Raw genomic sequence first — 15949 nt, forward strand, 5'->3', positions numbered from 1 at the left:
AACTTAAAAAACATAAAATTCAAATCATATCTGTAAGATAATGTACACAATAAACATATAATATTTATAGTACCAAAAAGGAATTAGAAAATACATACTGTATGTAACCTGCTTTTTCTTAACCATCCACAATCTCCAACTTTTTCCTAATAAATTTTTGTGTCATCCGTAACCAAACTGATACTCACATTTCCTGGGTATCCCCAGAATGTCTTTTGTGATTGTTTTGACAAAAGTAAGATCCCATCCAAGGCCATATGTTGCATCTGGTTGTGTCTCTTCAGTCATTTCTTCATCTAGCACAACCCTTTCTCTTTCATTTAATGGCGGTGATTTTTTTTTTGTACCACGGGGATAAAACTTGGGAACTTGGGGCTTGCAAGGCAGGAGCTGGAACCACTGAGCTAAATTCCTGGCCCTAATGGCAGTGATTTGTTTTTTTGTTTTTTTTTCCTTCAATTCTTTTATTGGTACATTTTAGGTATACATTGTGTTTACATTTATCATTGGGTGCTTGTACCTGAACATGATGTATCTTGGTTCTTATTTTTTCCCTTATCTTTTCCCCTGTGCTTATTTACAAAGACTTTGTTTCCATTTTTTCCTTTTCTCATAATTTTTCCTTTCCCTTCTTTCCTTTTCCTTCCCCTCCCACTTCCCCTACCCTTTTGGACCTTTTCTTCCTATTTCAAATTATCAATTATTCATTTTAACCCTTATTTACACTTTCAGTTTCTCACACTAGAGAAACTATTCGGTGTTTACACGTGTGTCCTAATTATTTCACTTAAGAATATGTCCTCAATCTGCATCCATTTAACTATAAATGTCTCTAGTTTCTCATTCTTTATGGCTGAGTAGTGCTCCATTTTATAAAAAAAAATCACATCTTCTTTATCCAGTTTCCAGTTGATGGGCACTTGGGCTGTCTCCAAGCTTTAGCTATTACAAACTGTGCCGCTATAAACATGGGTGCATATATATCGCTGTAGTATGATTCTTTTAATTCTTTTGGGAAGATCCCCAGCAGGGGAATAGCTGGGTCAAATGGGACCTCTAGCCCTAGTTCTTTGAGGTATCTCCATACTGATTTCCACAGTGGTTGCACCAGTCTGCACTCCCACCAGCAATGGAGAAGGGTTCCTTTCTCCCCACACCCCTGCCAGCATTTGTTATTGCTTGATTTCTTGATAGGAGCCATTGTTTCTGGGGTGGGGTGGAATCTCAGCGTTGTTTTCATCTGCATCTCTCAAATAACCAGTGATGTTGAACATTTTTTCATATATTTATTTGTTGCTTTTACTTCTTTGAGAAATGTCTGTTCATTTCAGATGCCATTTTTGATTTGGGTCTTTGAATTTGGGGGATCTGAGTTTTTTCAGTTCTTTATATATTCTAGATAGTAGTGCTTGTCTGAGGTATAGCTGCTAAAATTTTTTTCCCACATTGTAGGTTGTCTGTTAGCTCTGTTGGTGGTTTCTCTTGTAGTGTAGAAGCTTTTTTAATAAGATGAGATTCCAGTTGTTGATTCTTTGTGCTAGTTCCTGTGCTACTGAGGTTTTGTTCATAAAGTCGTTTCCTATGCCAATGTCTTCAAGAGTTCTACCTAACTTATCTTCTAGCAAGTTTAGTGTTTCTGTTTTAATATTTAGATATTTAATCCACTTTGATCTTAGTTTAGTGCATGGTGATAGATATGGGTCTAGTTTTAATCTTTGGTGGGTTGAAATCCAGTTTTTCCAACACCATTTATTAAATAGGGTGTATTTCCTCCAATGATGGTGGTTGGCTCCTTTGTCAAAGATGAGGTGGCTGAGTATGTCTGCAGTTGTTTCTGCATCTTCTAACCTATTCCATTGATCCTCAGGTCTGTTTCTTTGCCAGTACCATGCTGTTTTTATCACAGTAGCTTTGTAGTATAATTTCAAGTTAGGGATTGTGATACCCCCAGCCATGTCTCTGTTGCCTAGAATTGCTTTTGCTATTCTAGGTCTCATCTGCTTCCAAATGAATTTTTGGATTGTTTTCTCTTCATTGTCTTTTTCTTATTGATTTATAGTTTTATATTTCCTAAATGTCTTTTTCTATGCTTGTGCATTACAAACAGTATATTTGCCTGTTGCTTGCTTTTCATTTTCTTGGTGTATCTGTTTGTTTGTTTGTTTTTTTGGTATGGGGGATCGAACTCTGGTCCTTGAGCTTGCACAGCAGGCAGCGAAACCACTGAGCTAAATCCCTGACCCTCTTGGTGTATCTGGATAAGTAGAAGTTTTAAATTTTGATCAAGTCCAGTTTATTAATTTTTTCTTTTAATTATTAATTATATGGTTATTATGTATGTTTTTGACCTCTTCAAGAAATATTTACCTACTCCACAGTCAGAAAGATGTTTTTCCTTTTAGAATCATTGTAGTTTTAACTGTTACATTTATGTCTGTAATGATTTGATGATTTTTAAAATTTTTGTTTTGGTTTTGTTTTTTGGTACCACGGATCGAACTCTGGTCCTTGTACTTGCGCAGCAGGCAGCGAAACAACTGAGCTAAATCCCCAGCCCTGATTTTTAAAATTTTTTTATATGGTGTGAGGCAGCAACGGAGGACTTTTTTTTTTTTTTTTTTTTTTTTGCTATATCTAGTTGTTCCAACTCTATTTAAGCCTTTGTTTATTTTTTTATTTTTTTAAAATTTTTTTGGTACTGGGGATTGAACTTGGGCCCTTGAGCTTGCGCAGCGGGCAGCAAAACCACTGAGCTAAATCCCTGGCCCACCAACTCTATTTATTAAGAGATTTCCTTTCCCCTGAGTTGCCTTGGTAACTTTGTTAAAATTCAGTTAACCATATGTATGTGAATCTATTTTAGGAATATCTGTTCTGTTCCATTGCTTCATTTGTGGATCCTTATGAAAATATTACAATGAAATCATCTGAATCCTCTAATACTTATTCTTCTTTGAAAAAAAATATATTCATTCATCCATTCATTCCTAGGTCCTCTGCATTTCTACATGCATTTTAGAACAGATGGGTCAGCTTCTACCAGTGCCTGTTGGGATTTTGATTGAAACTGTGTTGAACCTGTACAGCCATTTGGGGAGAATTGCATTTTAGTAATATTTAGTCCATGAATGTGTTATATCTCTCTGTTTAGGTTTTCTTTCATTTCTTTCACATATATCAGTTTTATAGTTTTTAGTGTAATACCTCGCACAGTTTTTGTTAAATTTATTCCTGTTTTTCTGTTGTATTTTTTGATATTATAAATGAAAAAGTTTTATTAATACTATTTTCCAACTGTTTGTTAATAATGGGAAACTTAATTAATTTTTATAAATTGACCTTGTGCTCTTTTTGATTTTTGTAAATTGACCATGTGTTCTTTTACCAGACGGTACAAGAATCACGTACCTTTTGGATGCCTCTCACTTTACTTCTCTCCTTCAGGAGACACTGACATTATGTTGAACTCAACTCAATTTAAAGTTGTCATGTAGAAGTGCCGCAGGTCAGAGTGTTTCGCTACATTTATCTTTTTTTGTATACTTCTTATTAAAACAGGGCTCAGTAAAAATGTAATTTTTTTTTTTAGTACTGGGGATCGAACTCAGGACCTTGCGCTTGTGAGGCAGGTGGTGGAACCACTGAGTTAAACCCCCAAGGCAGGGGCTCAGTAAAAATGTACAGAATAAAGCAAAAAATGAACCATTTGTAGAAATTTTAAAATTCAGCATCATACGAGACCCTGAATACTATATAATATTGTAGAATTCTATTTAATAATAGTATTTCCACATATACCTAATTTTATATTTTAGAAAGAATTTGCACATAGTCCTTTCACTTCATCCTAGCAATAATTTTTTGAGGAAATTGAAGTAGTTATTTTTGTCTCCTATGAATGATGTTGAAGCAGTGATCAGAGAATTTAAGTAACTTGTATAAGGTCACATAGCTAATTAGAAATGGACAGGATTTGACAGTAGGTATTCTGATATAATTTACTACTGCATCTGCCTAGTAACTACAATTAGATGAGGAAGGCCCCTGAGAAACCAGTTGAGAATATTGCTTAACTCTCCCATAGGGTAGCCAGCACCTTCCCAGCCATGGATAGGAGGGGCTGGCTTCATTCTGATAAAAAAAAAAAAACAACAAAAAAAACCCCATTTGTCCTCTTCTCTTGTGGAAATTTCCCAGTAGTTCTTTATTTCACATTATTCCTCCTTCCCAATAAATCTTTCACTCAGAAACCAGAGGCCTCGCTTAGAAATTTCACAAAGGACCTGTTCTGGTATGTAAGTGTTTATTTTAAAGGATTATTCATGCTTGCTGGTTGGGATTCAGAATTCTGTGGGGCTCTGATGTGGTGATTTGTTTTGGGTATTTTATCTGTTGTGTAGCTCCCCAATGAATTCTCATGATGGACATTTTATGAGCTTTTCTCTTCCTAGGTAAAATAAATGCAGCTTCAAAATGTTGATCTTGTGAATAATTTCCTATATAACTGATTTTTAAAATTAATAAATCTTAGGACTGTGTGCATAAATGCCAGGCTTCAGAAGAATAACCGTTGAACAGTTGAGACAGGTTCAATGGTCTACTTGCTGAAACTCCAGGGATTTTAGAATGGGGGGAGGGGAGTTTGCACCTTTGAAGCTGAGGAATTACTCAGACAAACTTTCATTGTCCACAGGTAACTGTTGTTCCCTGAGGGAAGACTTTCAGTGTCTTTAATTTCTACTCTTGGGTGTCACTAGAACAAGGAAGCCATTTACCCCGGAATAATGAAGTTTCAGCCTTGAAAATGGGATTCTTTTGGGGCTTTGTCATTCTGAATGTGTCTGATTTGTGCTCGCAGATGAAGTCTGTGTTGCTGAAAACATTTTGGTTCAACAGATTTGAGAAGTAAAGAATATCCAAAGTATATTTGTGGCCCGAGGTTTGTCTCCAGCCCACATGGAGGCATTAAATAATCCTCTGTGTCATCATCCTTCAATAATATTTACGAAGCACCCATCTGTGCTCAGGGCTGTGCCTAATGCTATGCAAAACAAGGCAAATGCGCAGGCTTGAGCCCTGCGCACTAGGGATGTTTACCCTCAAGCCTAGCATCCTTGGTGACATACTGAGGAGCCAGATATGAGTAGTGTGTTTTGACTACAGGGCTGTAGAAGTACCACACCCGTAAATATGGTGGTGAGAAAATTAGTGTTCTTCTACCCTCTCTTTTTTCTATGTGCTACCCCTGTTGCTCACCATTCATTCACTCAGGAAATATTTATGAAGGACCTTCTATGTCCTAGACATGGTCCTCTGCCATGAACTTGCAGTCTAGTGGGGAAGACAAAGAATAACAAGTGAAGACAAAGTATGGAAATGCAAATTGTAACACAAGCTATGGGTAAATGAACTTGGTGCAGTAATTATTGTTTGGGTTGGAGCATGCTGCTTAGATAGGGTAGCCAGGCGAGGACTTTCCCAGGAGGTCAAAGATCAGAAACGTGCTGCTGGACCTGGCTCTGATTCTGGGATTAGAAATGACCCATATAACACCTGTGAAAATACTTATTCCTGACACTGTGATCTACAGCTATTTTTTTTTTTTACCAATTCTCAATCTAAAATATGTTCTATAGCTTCATCTTAGTCTTGCTCAGCTTGTTGTTGGAATTCAGACAGTGTTAATCCTGCAAGTATGTAAGCATCTACTGATCTGTGGTGACCTGGGACTTGCCACATCCTTTAAATATGTGCTGTTTCATCTCCCAGATAAGTCATGATGTATAAGGGTAATGGGAAACATAATGATGTGAATTAGTATTTAATTACTGAGTCCCTGTACATTGCTTCTCCTATAGAATAATGGGAATTATTTTTCCCAAGCAGATATATATACTTGAATCTTCTATATTAAAAATGACAACAAAAAGAAAAGCAAAAGGAAAAAGCCCTTTATCATAGCAGTTATTGCCCTGAAACTCTTCACATGGCCTCTGTTAGGAACAAGGCACAAAAGAAATGTACCCTCAAAAGGGATTTACTACAGAGAATTTATCTATAGGAACTTAATAACCTGGCCCAGGGAGGGGCACGTGAGGATAAGGCAACCCAAAACTCAAGGAATGGGGAAGCACCCTGGGACTAGCAGTGGCAGGAAACTCTTAATCTCCCAGGACTGGAGGGTCAAGGAGGGGGTTAGGGTAACCATTACCCAGTGATGCCTAGAGTCATGGAAGATGGGCTGTGGGACAGAAACTGAACTTGTCAGAAAGGAAGGGAGACCCCATCTCTTTTTTTCTCATCCTTAATCTCCCGCTGTGCCTTCTGTTGCCTAAACCCAGCTGCAAGCCAGAGTGCATTTCTGTGAATTTTTGTTTTGGGCAGGAGAGCAGGTCCTTAAATGAAATGGGGATCTCAGAGTGGAAGAGGGCAGCTAGCAACCACAGAATAACCAGGGCATCCAGCATGATAGCCAGTTCCCTGGGAACTCTACTTGTTCCTCCCCTAGTCTCGTTCTCGCCTCCTTTTTGGAGCCTTTAGCATAGAGAGTTGAGTTAATCATACTCATCAGCGACCAATCCTTTTATAGTTGGTCCAGTGGAAGGTTCATTTATTGTTATTTTGAAAAAATAAATGTGATTCTTTTTTTTCTAATTGGCTTCTCACCATAGACAATCAAAATTTGAGTATCCTTTTCTTTGTGTGTATATTTTTTGCATATATTTTAATTATTATACTGTGTGATTTGCATTTGATTTCTTTTTTCCTCTAAAGACTACTTGTATGATCCTCTTGGTGGCCATATGTGCATATAGGATGTTATATCTAATGGCTGCATGGCATGCACGGGCATGTATGGTGTGCATTCATTATGTCTTGCCTCTCACTTTCCTTAGCGATTGACAATCAGCCGATCTCTCACTTCCTGCCATAACAATGGATGTTGTATAGTTCCTGTGGATGTGTTTGAGAATTACTTTGAGCTTTATACCCAGGATCAGGATTGTTGGGTCCAAGGGTGTGTCTATACTTTGTTTAATCAGTGTTGACCAAGTACAGTTCGATTGTGCTTCAGAATGCCTTCCCTAGTGTGCTTCTCACACTTGCTCAGTTTCTATATCTTCAAAGCCAGGCCAATACTTTATGTACCTAGCTTTCTAATTTTTCCAGTGTAAATAGATATGCAAGAATATACTACTGCTCTTTTAATTTTTCACTTCTCAAATTACTAATGAGTTAAAAATCCCTTCATATGCTTGAGGGCTTTAAGGGTTTCCTTTTTTTTTTTTTTTTTTTTTAACAGATTGTCTGTTCCTGTCCTTTTCCCATTTCCTTTAGTGTTCCTTTTTTGTTTCTTTGATAAATTTCCAGGCTTTCCTTATATATTTCAGATATTAGGCTTTATAAGTTTTAAGCACTAAGCACTTTGAGTTTTCATCTTTTTGAGTTCTGTATCCAAATTGATGTCAGCAGACAAACTTATAATCAACAACTCAAATTTGACATGTGTAAATAGGAACATTTCTGATTTTTCTTTAAAATTGCTTTCTTTAGTGTACTATCTGGGTAAATTTCCTATCACCCTAGTAATTAATCTTGGAATAATCCCAGACTTCTACTTCTCTCTCATTCTCAGCATCCTTCTACTCACTGAGTTTTGTTAGAAAAACTCCATTCAGAGTTTCTTAATCATTCTTTCAGCTTCATTCCTACTTTTACTTTGCTGCTTCTGGTTCTCATGGTTTTTTGCCTGGACTATTGGAATAGTCAGTGAACTGTATATGTCTCCTCTTCCCTATTCTAGACTACCTCATAGACAGTTGTTATAAAGCAGAAAGTCATATACTATTTCTCTCCCTTGCTCAAAATTGAAATGTGACTTCAAATACTTGCAGAAGAAGATCTCATTTCCTGATTGTATAACATGCATAGCTTCCTGATGTTGAACATCTCCCTTGTGTCTACAGTAAGGTATATGCTTCTTACTCTTTCCCAAATTCCACGGCTTCTCACCTTCCTGTACTTCTGCACATGCTATTCTCTTTGAAATGTGTTTCCTTTGCTCCAACACATCCTGCTTTGTTGTTCCTTCTCTTTTAAGGCTTGAGTCAAGCATCACTTTCTCAATAGGTCCTCCTTTCATATTTTGTTCCTGCCATTACAAAGCAGTGTGTGAAATTTATTCCTCATGTATCCCATTGTCATAGTCATCATGAACACTGGAAATATTTACTTGTCTGTTTCCTAATGTCCTGGTTTTACTTGGCTATATTAGTCACTTTCCCATCCCTGGAACAAAATTACCAGTGCCCACAAATTCAAGAGGAGGTTTATTTTGGTTCACAGTTTCAGTTAATTCAGTCCATATTTGGCTGGCTCCAAGGCAGAAAAAGCATGGCAGAATGGTATAGAGGAGAAACACTGTAGCCAGGAAGCAGAGTTAAGGGAGGAGCGGGAATAAGAACATAGCTTTCCAGGTCATGCTTAAGGAGTATAGTACCCCATGATCCAATCATTTCCCAAACACATGAGACTTTGGGTGGACATTTTGTATCTAAACCATAGCATTCCAGCCCTAGCCCCTAAAAGACTCATTCCAGCTCATTATGTAAAATGCATTTGATCCATCTCTCAGAGTTGCCAAAGTCTTAACAATTTCAACACTGCTGAAAAATCCAAGTCTAAAATCTCTTCTGAGGCTCAAGGCAAATCTGCAGTTAATACCTGTAAAAATAAAAAAGAAAGTTAAATACTTCTAACATACAATGACATAGGATAAATATTCCTATTCTGAATGAGAGAAAGAGGCGGAGAGGAAGACACTGAACCAAAGAAAGACTAAAACCCAGCAGGGCAAACATTAAATCCTTTAGGTCCATATCCAGTACGTGAGGCAAGTTTTGGGAGGCTCAGCTCCTGTAGCATCACTAGTCACAGCCCTCATGGGATCTCTCTTGGGATGGCTCCTTTCACTCACTGCAACTTCCCTCTGCAGATGTTCTACGTTTCTGGCACCTCTAGCTTCCTTGAGTCTCTACTGCACTTTTGGCTTCACCCTCTGCCCTCTTCTGGGCACACTGTTTGGCCTTTTAAGCCTTCTTCTGAAATATGGGTGGAATACTCCATGACCCAATACGTGCATTCTACATGATTGTAAAACCAACACTACATAGATAATGCCAAGGTCTTCTGCTATCTTGAGCAGTAGCCAGGCCCCCTTGTGCACAGCAACAACTTCACTTGTCTGGTACCAATATCTGTTTTAGATACTTTTCCATCACTGGGACAAAATACCCAACACCTACAACTTAAAGGAGGAGAGGTTTATTTTGACTCATGGTTTCAGTGGATTCAGTTCATGGTCAGCTGGTTCCAAGGTAGAAATGGCATGGGAGAATTGCATGGTGGAAGAAAGCTTTCACTGTGTGATGGCCAAAAAGCAGACAGTGAAGTGAGGAGCTGGGTACAAGAATGTATTCTTCCAGGCTACACCCTAGTGATCTACCTTGTGCCAGGCCCTATATCTTAACAGCACATTCAGCTACTAAACTCATCAGTGGATGAATCAACTGATGATTATACCAACCCCATGATCCAATCACTTTCCAAACACATGAGACTTCTGGTGACATTTTAGATCTAAACTATAACATTGGTACAGAGCATGTTCTTAATAAACATTTATTAAATTAATGAATGAGATTTCTTCCCTTTGTGGATACTTCTTATTTTTCAGAAATACTAACTAGAACCACACAAATCAAATCACATAATTCTGAAACTTAACTACTATGAAATAATAACACGCTTCCTTAGATTTCTGAACAAAGATAAGTTTGATGATGCTTGTTTACAAAGGAAAATATACCTGAGTTATAAGAAGAAAATGAATGATGCATAATTACCAGTCCTTGCTGGGTGTTATTGGACTGTGCCTGATTTGTGGCTTTCATTTACAGTTAGAGGAGTTTATAGTGAGTTGGATTTTTAGTACTGATTGGGTATTGAAGCCCTCAGCACATGTGACTTAATCAATGTGAGATAAAAGGAAGAAACCACATAGCATTTATTTCCTAGTCAATAATTAAAAACTCACTGCAGCCCGAACTGAAGCTCAGGATGGTTTGTGCCTTGTCCTGGTCAATAGGATGAGGAATTAATTTGTTACTAGGACATTTAGAGGATTTCTATCACAATGACCTTGTATGGTTTTTGTGTTCACCTACTGGGAAGGGGTGCTGAGATGGTTCTAGTCTCTTATTTGATATTTCTAAGAGTTAATGTCTGCTGAGAAATCACTTGAGCTCAAATTTAGTGGAGAATATTTATGTATTAATGGGCTAGAATGAGAGGAATAACTGGCCATCAAAAGTAGAAGCTGCAGGAGCTTTGGAGATGTTTGATAAACTATCTTTCATTCAACTTTTCAGAGTCATCTTGGGTTTCTGCTATCTGACTTAGTCAGAGAAATACTATTGGATGAGCATTAAGTGACCTGAATTCAAAATACATAGCTGCCATTGCCATCCTGTATGTACTGAAAGATGAAGCATTGTGGAAGTCAGTGCTCTCTTGTCTGCTGTACCTGCAAGGACTGTTTATCATTCCTTGATTCTGTCTATGCAAGCGCACAGCCATTGTCCAGGGTGTTCAGCATCCTATGCTTACCTCTTCCTGTTTTAGCCCTCTTTGGCCTTTGACCTTTAGTGGATTCAGCTATACTGAAAGAATTCCCTTAACATTACTGTGTTATTGGGGATTGAAGACCGTTTGAAGCAGGGGTTTTAGTGACATCTAGTCTAGAACATGTAGCTAAGTGGCATGCCATTGCTCTCAGTGGGAATGTTGACTTCATGGCCTGGTATTATTTCTAGTCTTAATTTTGGTTTCTGATAGATGAGTTTGGTTAAATAACCTTCCTATTTTGTTCCTTGAAATATCTGTCCAACTTAAAAACCAACCCCATTGATTACTACTACATGAGCTAACTGCTTGGGCTGATATAAATGCCCCAAATCTTGATTATGGTGTTAGTTATACAACTCTGTATGTTTGTTAAGATTCATAGAACTGTACAATTAACAGTGATGAATTTTATTTTTGTAAATTGTGTCCTGATAAAGATGATGACAATAATTAAACCTTATTTATTTAAAAATGAAAAGAAATATCTCTCTTGGGTCTCCCTTTATGATCAGTGTTTGGAATAATTACTCTCTTTGAGTGACTGCAGTCCCTAGTATAGAAACTGACACACACTAAGCCAGTAAGTGAAAACTGCCTAGGTGCAGGAGAGGGAAGTAGAGTCACATCATTGTGTCCCTCTTTGTGGTGAACCAAAAGACTTAACTTACATTTAGACCTTAAATTTAAGGTTTAAGTTCATTAGATTTATTGGCTGCATACATGAGGACATGAGGAATATAAGTTAGTTCAGCCTGTCTCTGAGCCATATGCTTTGTCCAGTTGCCGGAGGAACTTGGCAAGTCACTACTTTTCAATGTAAGAGGGTGACAATAAGTCATCTCAGGCCTGCTGATACTTCTGGAGTGAAAGAATGTTTTTCCTTTTGTGTGTGCTTCATAATTTGAAATATACTTTGTACCTATCATTAAAAGAGTTCTAAAGGGCCAGGGATTTAGTTCAGTGGTTTCGCCGCCTGCTGCACAAGTGCAAAGACCCGAGTTCAATCCCGGGTACCAAAAAAACCCCAACAACAACAATAAAAGAGTTCTAAAATAAAATTTTAAACTCTACCCTCCTAGGATATTGGTAAGCTTAACTATTGGGACTCTGTTTAAATGCTTGCCGTGTTTGTCAGTTGACAAAAATACCTGATATCTGCAATTTAAAGGTGGAGAGGTTTATTTGACTCATGGTTTCAGAGGATTCATTCCATGGCTGACTAGCTCCAAAGACAGGAACATGATGATGGAAGGGTGTGGCAGAGCAAAGCTGCTGATTTCATGGTGGCAGGAATCAGAGCAGGGGAACAGTGTCTGAGAGGAAGGAGCCGTGGACCAGCTATTGACCCCAACACCACACCTCCATGACCTACCCAGATACACCTAGAAGTGTCCTTTACTAATTCCCTAGGTGACTCCCAAGTTAATCATGATGACAATTAAGCTTAACCATCACACTTGCTAACTGTTAACTTTACTTTCTTCATCAGGCTAAGGGAGAAATGGAATCTAAGAGAAACATAGGGTGAAAAAAAAGCTGCCCAGTTTTGCATGCTCAGGTAAAAGTAAGAGTTAAGAGTAAGAACGTGAGTGCATTTTTATTTATAATGAATTCTGTTTCAGGAACTTGATTGTTTGATTGTTTGAAATAATTTGGATAGGAGCTTTTAAGGACATTGTATTCACAGAAAAATATACTGAGAGGGTAAGTAACTTGCCCAACATTACACAGCAGTGAAGATGAGATGCAGTCAAGACTGGTGCCATCAGATTGTCTGACTCGAGTCTCATATTCTCTTTACTATGCCTGTTGTTGAGAACAAGGAAAGTTCTGGGTGTACCTGAGTGAAAGTCATTTGTATGAGTTGTTGGGCAGTCAGGGTTAGTGGAGGAATCTAGATTGCCCAAAAAGTGGTAGATAACATCAGATAAACATAATAGATGTCAACCTAGGATGTCTTGTAATTTTGACTGTGATTGTGACACCACTGTTCAGTAAAGCTCTGAAAGAAGCTTTAACTTAGGACTTCAAGGAAAATGTTCACTGAAGTTCAAGGTAAAGTTTGAAATTTATACCCTTGCCTCAGGCTCTGCTTGAAGTTGTGAGATCATTAGCAGCAGCTGCACCAAAAAGCATTTATCAGGTTTCAGTAGCTTTGCTCTGCTATATTCTGTGTAAAGTGGGTTAAGTAGATTCCATTTTTTCTCTGCAGGAGTTTAAATCTGAGACAGACAACCCTGATGACCCCAAACATAAAAGATATCAATTAGTCTTTAGTGGGTTGCTTTAGTAAGTAATGCATTAGTCCTTGGGTATAAGATATCTGTGCCTAGAAAAATAAAAATAAATCTTGACAGCTTCTCTCTGTATTCCCTACCCAGGTGAAGGTAGAAACCAGCCCTGGGATCCAATTGTCGCATCTCTGATCAGGTTTCTCCCTGAGGTTTAAGTTTGTCATTTGGAGTTCTAAACTCTTCCAGAGTTCCTGATCACATCAGTGGTTTTATTCCAGGATAGAGGACAATTCTTTAATAAGCTAAGGTCTGCATTGCGAATGCAAGATCTTTATCTAGGACTACATTGTATCAGACCGAATCTTTGTGCAGCAAATCAAAGAAAACTAGCTGAAATGGGGTCTAAGAAGTAAAGGAATGCGTTGGCTAATGTAACTAGAGTAGAGCTGTTCTCAGATCAATCTCGATCCAGCAGCTCTAGTGATGCTAACTTTTGTCTTGGCTTTTCTCCCTCCTGTACTTTAGGCAGGATCACTCTCATCTCCAGGCTCCTTGCTCTGGCCCTGTAGGCCAGACACTAGGTAGCAGTTGTGTACAGAATTTTCATTCATCATATCCTGCACTACTCTGTCTATGAGGGTGAGACCAAGTTCTTCTTTTGAAGAAGAAAATAGAAACATTCCCTTGGGTCTTGACTTTGGATGAGATTTGTACCATCTCTGACCTATTGATTTGCTGGGGCTATGGGTCATGGGTGAGGCTGACAGTCTGAAGCCTCTTTCCCTCATTATATAGGGTCAGGAAAAGTTTCATTGCTTCTCAAATCAAGTGATGGGTAATAGGTATATTGTTCTCCAAATCAAGGTCTTTCTTTGTTTCTTCTCGAAGAAGTAACTACAGTAATATAGGACCACAGATGGCAAGGGGCTGTGAGCTACATGAGTGCATTGGGTGTAATACTGGAGGGAAAATTCAGGACCCTCTTCTTTTTACCTACTCAAATCTTTCTGCAAATCCTCCACTACTCACTAGTGCCAGTGGTATTCAGATTGCAGCAGTAGTGCTTGGCTGTGACCTTTGCTAAGGTCATATAGTTGTCTGTCTTTCTTTCCCATCTTCTCCCCTTTACTCCTTTGTTCTTTCTTCCTTTCCTTCCTTTCTCCTTCTCTCCTTTATTTTCCTTTCCTGTGTTCTCTCTCCCATCCTTACTTACCTCCCATATTTTCATTGATCAAATAACAATTTTATCTCCTATTGTGTGCCAGGCACACTGCTTGGTTCTGGATGTTACTGTTGGAGCTCATTTTCCCTTCCATATCCTTTTTTCCTCTAGCCATCTCTTCATGATCAACAAAATGTATTCATATTCTTTTGCAAGGTATTCTGCTAGATTTAGAGAAGTCCAGCAATCTGAAAATCAAAGTTAGATCTGGACAGTGTTTTCAAATCACAATGAGTTAGTATCCTACAGATTAAAGACAAAATTCTATTATCTATCTTTTGGGGGAGGGTCTGAGGAGAGGACAAGAACATTCTAGAAAGAGAAAACAGAGATTAAGTAGAGCAAGCATTTGTGCCTGTCAGTGTGCTCAAATGACTCATGCAGAAATGGGACATTGTTCTCGACCTACATTGACCTCTACCTAGGTTTAAATTTTGACTCCTCTGCTTTCTGGCCCATTGACTTTGGCATGGGTTACCTACTTCTCAGGGTCTTCTCTTCTAAATGAATATAAGAATAACACTTCTTTTACTGAAGACTAAATGAGGAATTACATGGGCAGTGTTAGCGGAGGGCCTGTCCATAGTCCAGGCTTTGTAAGGTTAGCTGTTGTCTGATCATAGGAGTTCTATAGATAACAAACTGATTCCGGGACAGACTATTCTCATGATGAGTCTTCAGTTCTTCCACATTAAGGAATAAACATTGGCCAGTGGCCACCCCAGATCTTGTATCTTTCATGTAGAAGAGAATGATTGGTTGGTGCTCCTTGATGTGGGTCCCTCCGTTTTACAGCACAACAAGGCTCTCTGAAGACTGCTGTGTGAACTTCATATATTATGGGGTATTTTGTAGTTTTTCAGATTACATTGTAAGTAACAATTGTTAATTTTCTGCAGTTCTTCTTTGTGTGTGTTATGGCTTATATCTAGATGCACTCCCAAAGCCTCATGTACTCATAGGTGAGGCTTTTTTTTTTTGTATTAAATTCTTTTATTGGTACATTGTAGGTATACAACACAATTACATTTCTCATTGGGAATTGTACCTTTACATAACGCATCTTGGTTCTTATTTTATCTCCATTCCTAGCCCTCCCTTCACCCCCTCCACCCTTCCCTATTTACAAAGACTTTATTTCCATTTTTTCCATTTCTCATCATTTTTCCTTTCCCTTCTTTCCTTTCCCCTGCCCCTCCCACTACCCCTACCCCTTTGGACCTTTTATTCCTGTTTTACATTATCGATTATTCATTCTAATCATTGGTACATTTTAGGTATACAATATAATGACATTCATCATTGGAAATTTGCACCTTTACATAGTCTCTCTTGGTTCTTATTTTTCACCCTTGCCCAGCCCTCCCTTCAACCCCTCCATTCCTCCTTATTTACAAAGATTTTGTTCCTATTTTTCCATTTTCTCATATTAATCCCATTCTCTTCTATCCTTTCCCCTACCCCTCCCACTTTCCCTTCCCCTTTGCCCCTTTTCTTCCTATTTCACATGACCTATTATACATTTAGTCCTTATTTACACTTTCAGTTTCTCACACCAGAGAAACTATTCGGTATTTACACATGTGTGTCCTATTTATTTCAATTAAGAGTATTGCCTCAATGTGCATCCACTTAGCTATAAATGTCTCTAATTTCTCATTTTTTATGGCTGAGTAGTACTCCATTTTATTAAAAAAACACATTTTCTTTATCCAGTCTCCAGTTGTTGGGCATTTGGGCTGTTTCCAAGTTTTAGCTATTACAAACTGTGCTGCTATGAACATGGGTGCACATATATCACTGTGGT

At 38.2% G+C, this 15949-nt stretch overlaps 1 protein-coding gene across 1 annotated transcript in view; it reads left to right on the forward strand.

Moving 5' to 3' along the window:
• Pgm5 (phosphoglucomutase 5) overlaps positions 1-15949 on the forward strand; it is a 196676-nt gene that overhangs the window by 33688 nt on the left and 147039 nt on the right. The window lies entirely within an intron of this gene.

This window comes from Heterocephalus glaber, unplaced genomic scaffold (assembly GCF_053883595.1).
Source record: "Heterocephalus glaber isolate CG9 unplaced genomic scaffold, H.glaber_assembly_v1.0 deba00001481, whole genome shotgun sequence".
Lineage (NCBI taxonomy): Eukaryota > Metazoa > Chordata > Mammalia > Rodentia > Bathyergidae > Heterocephalus > Heterocephalus glaber.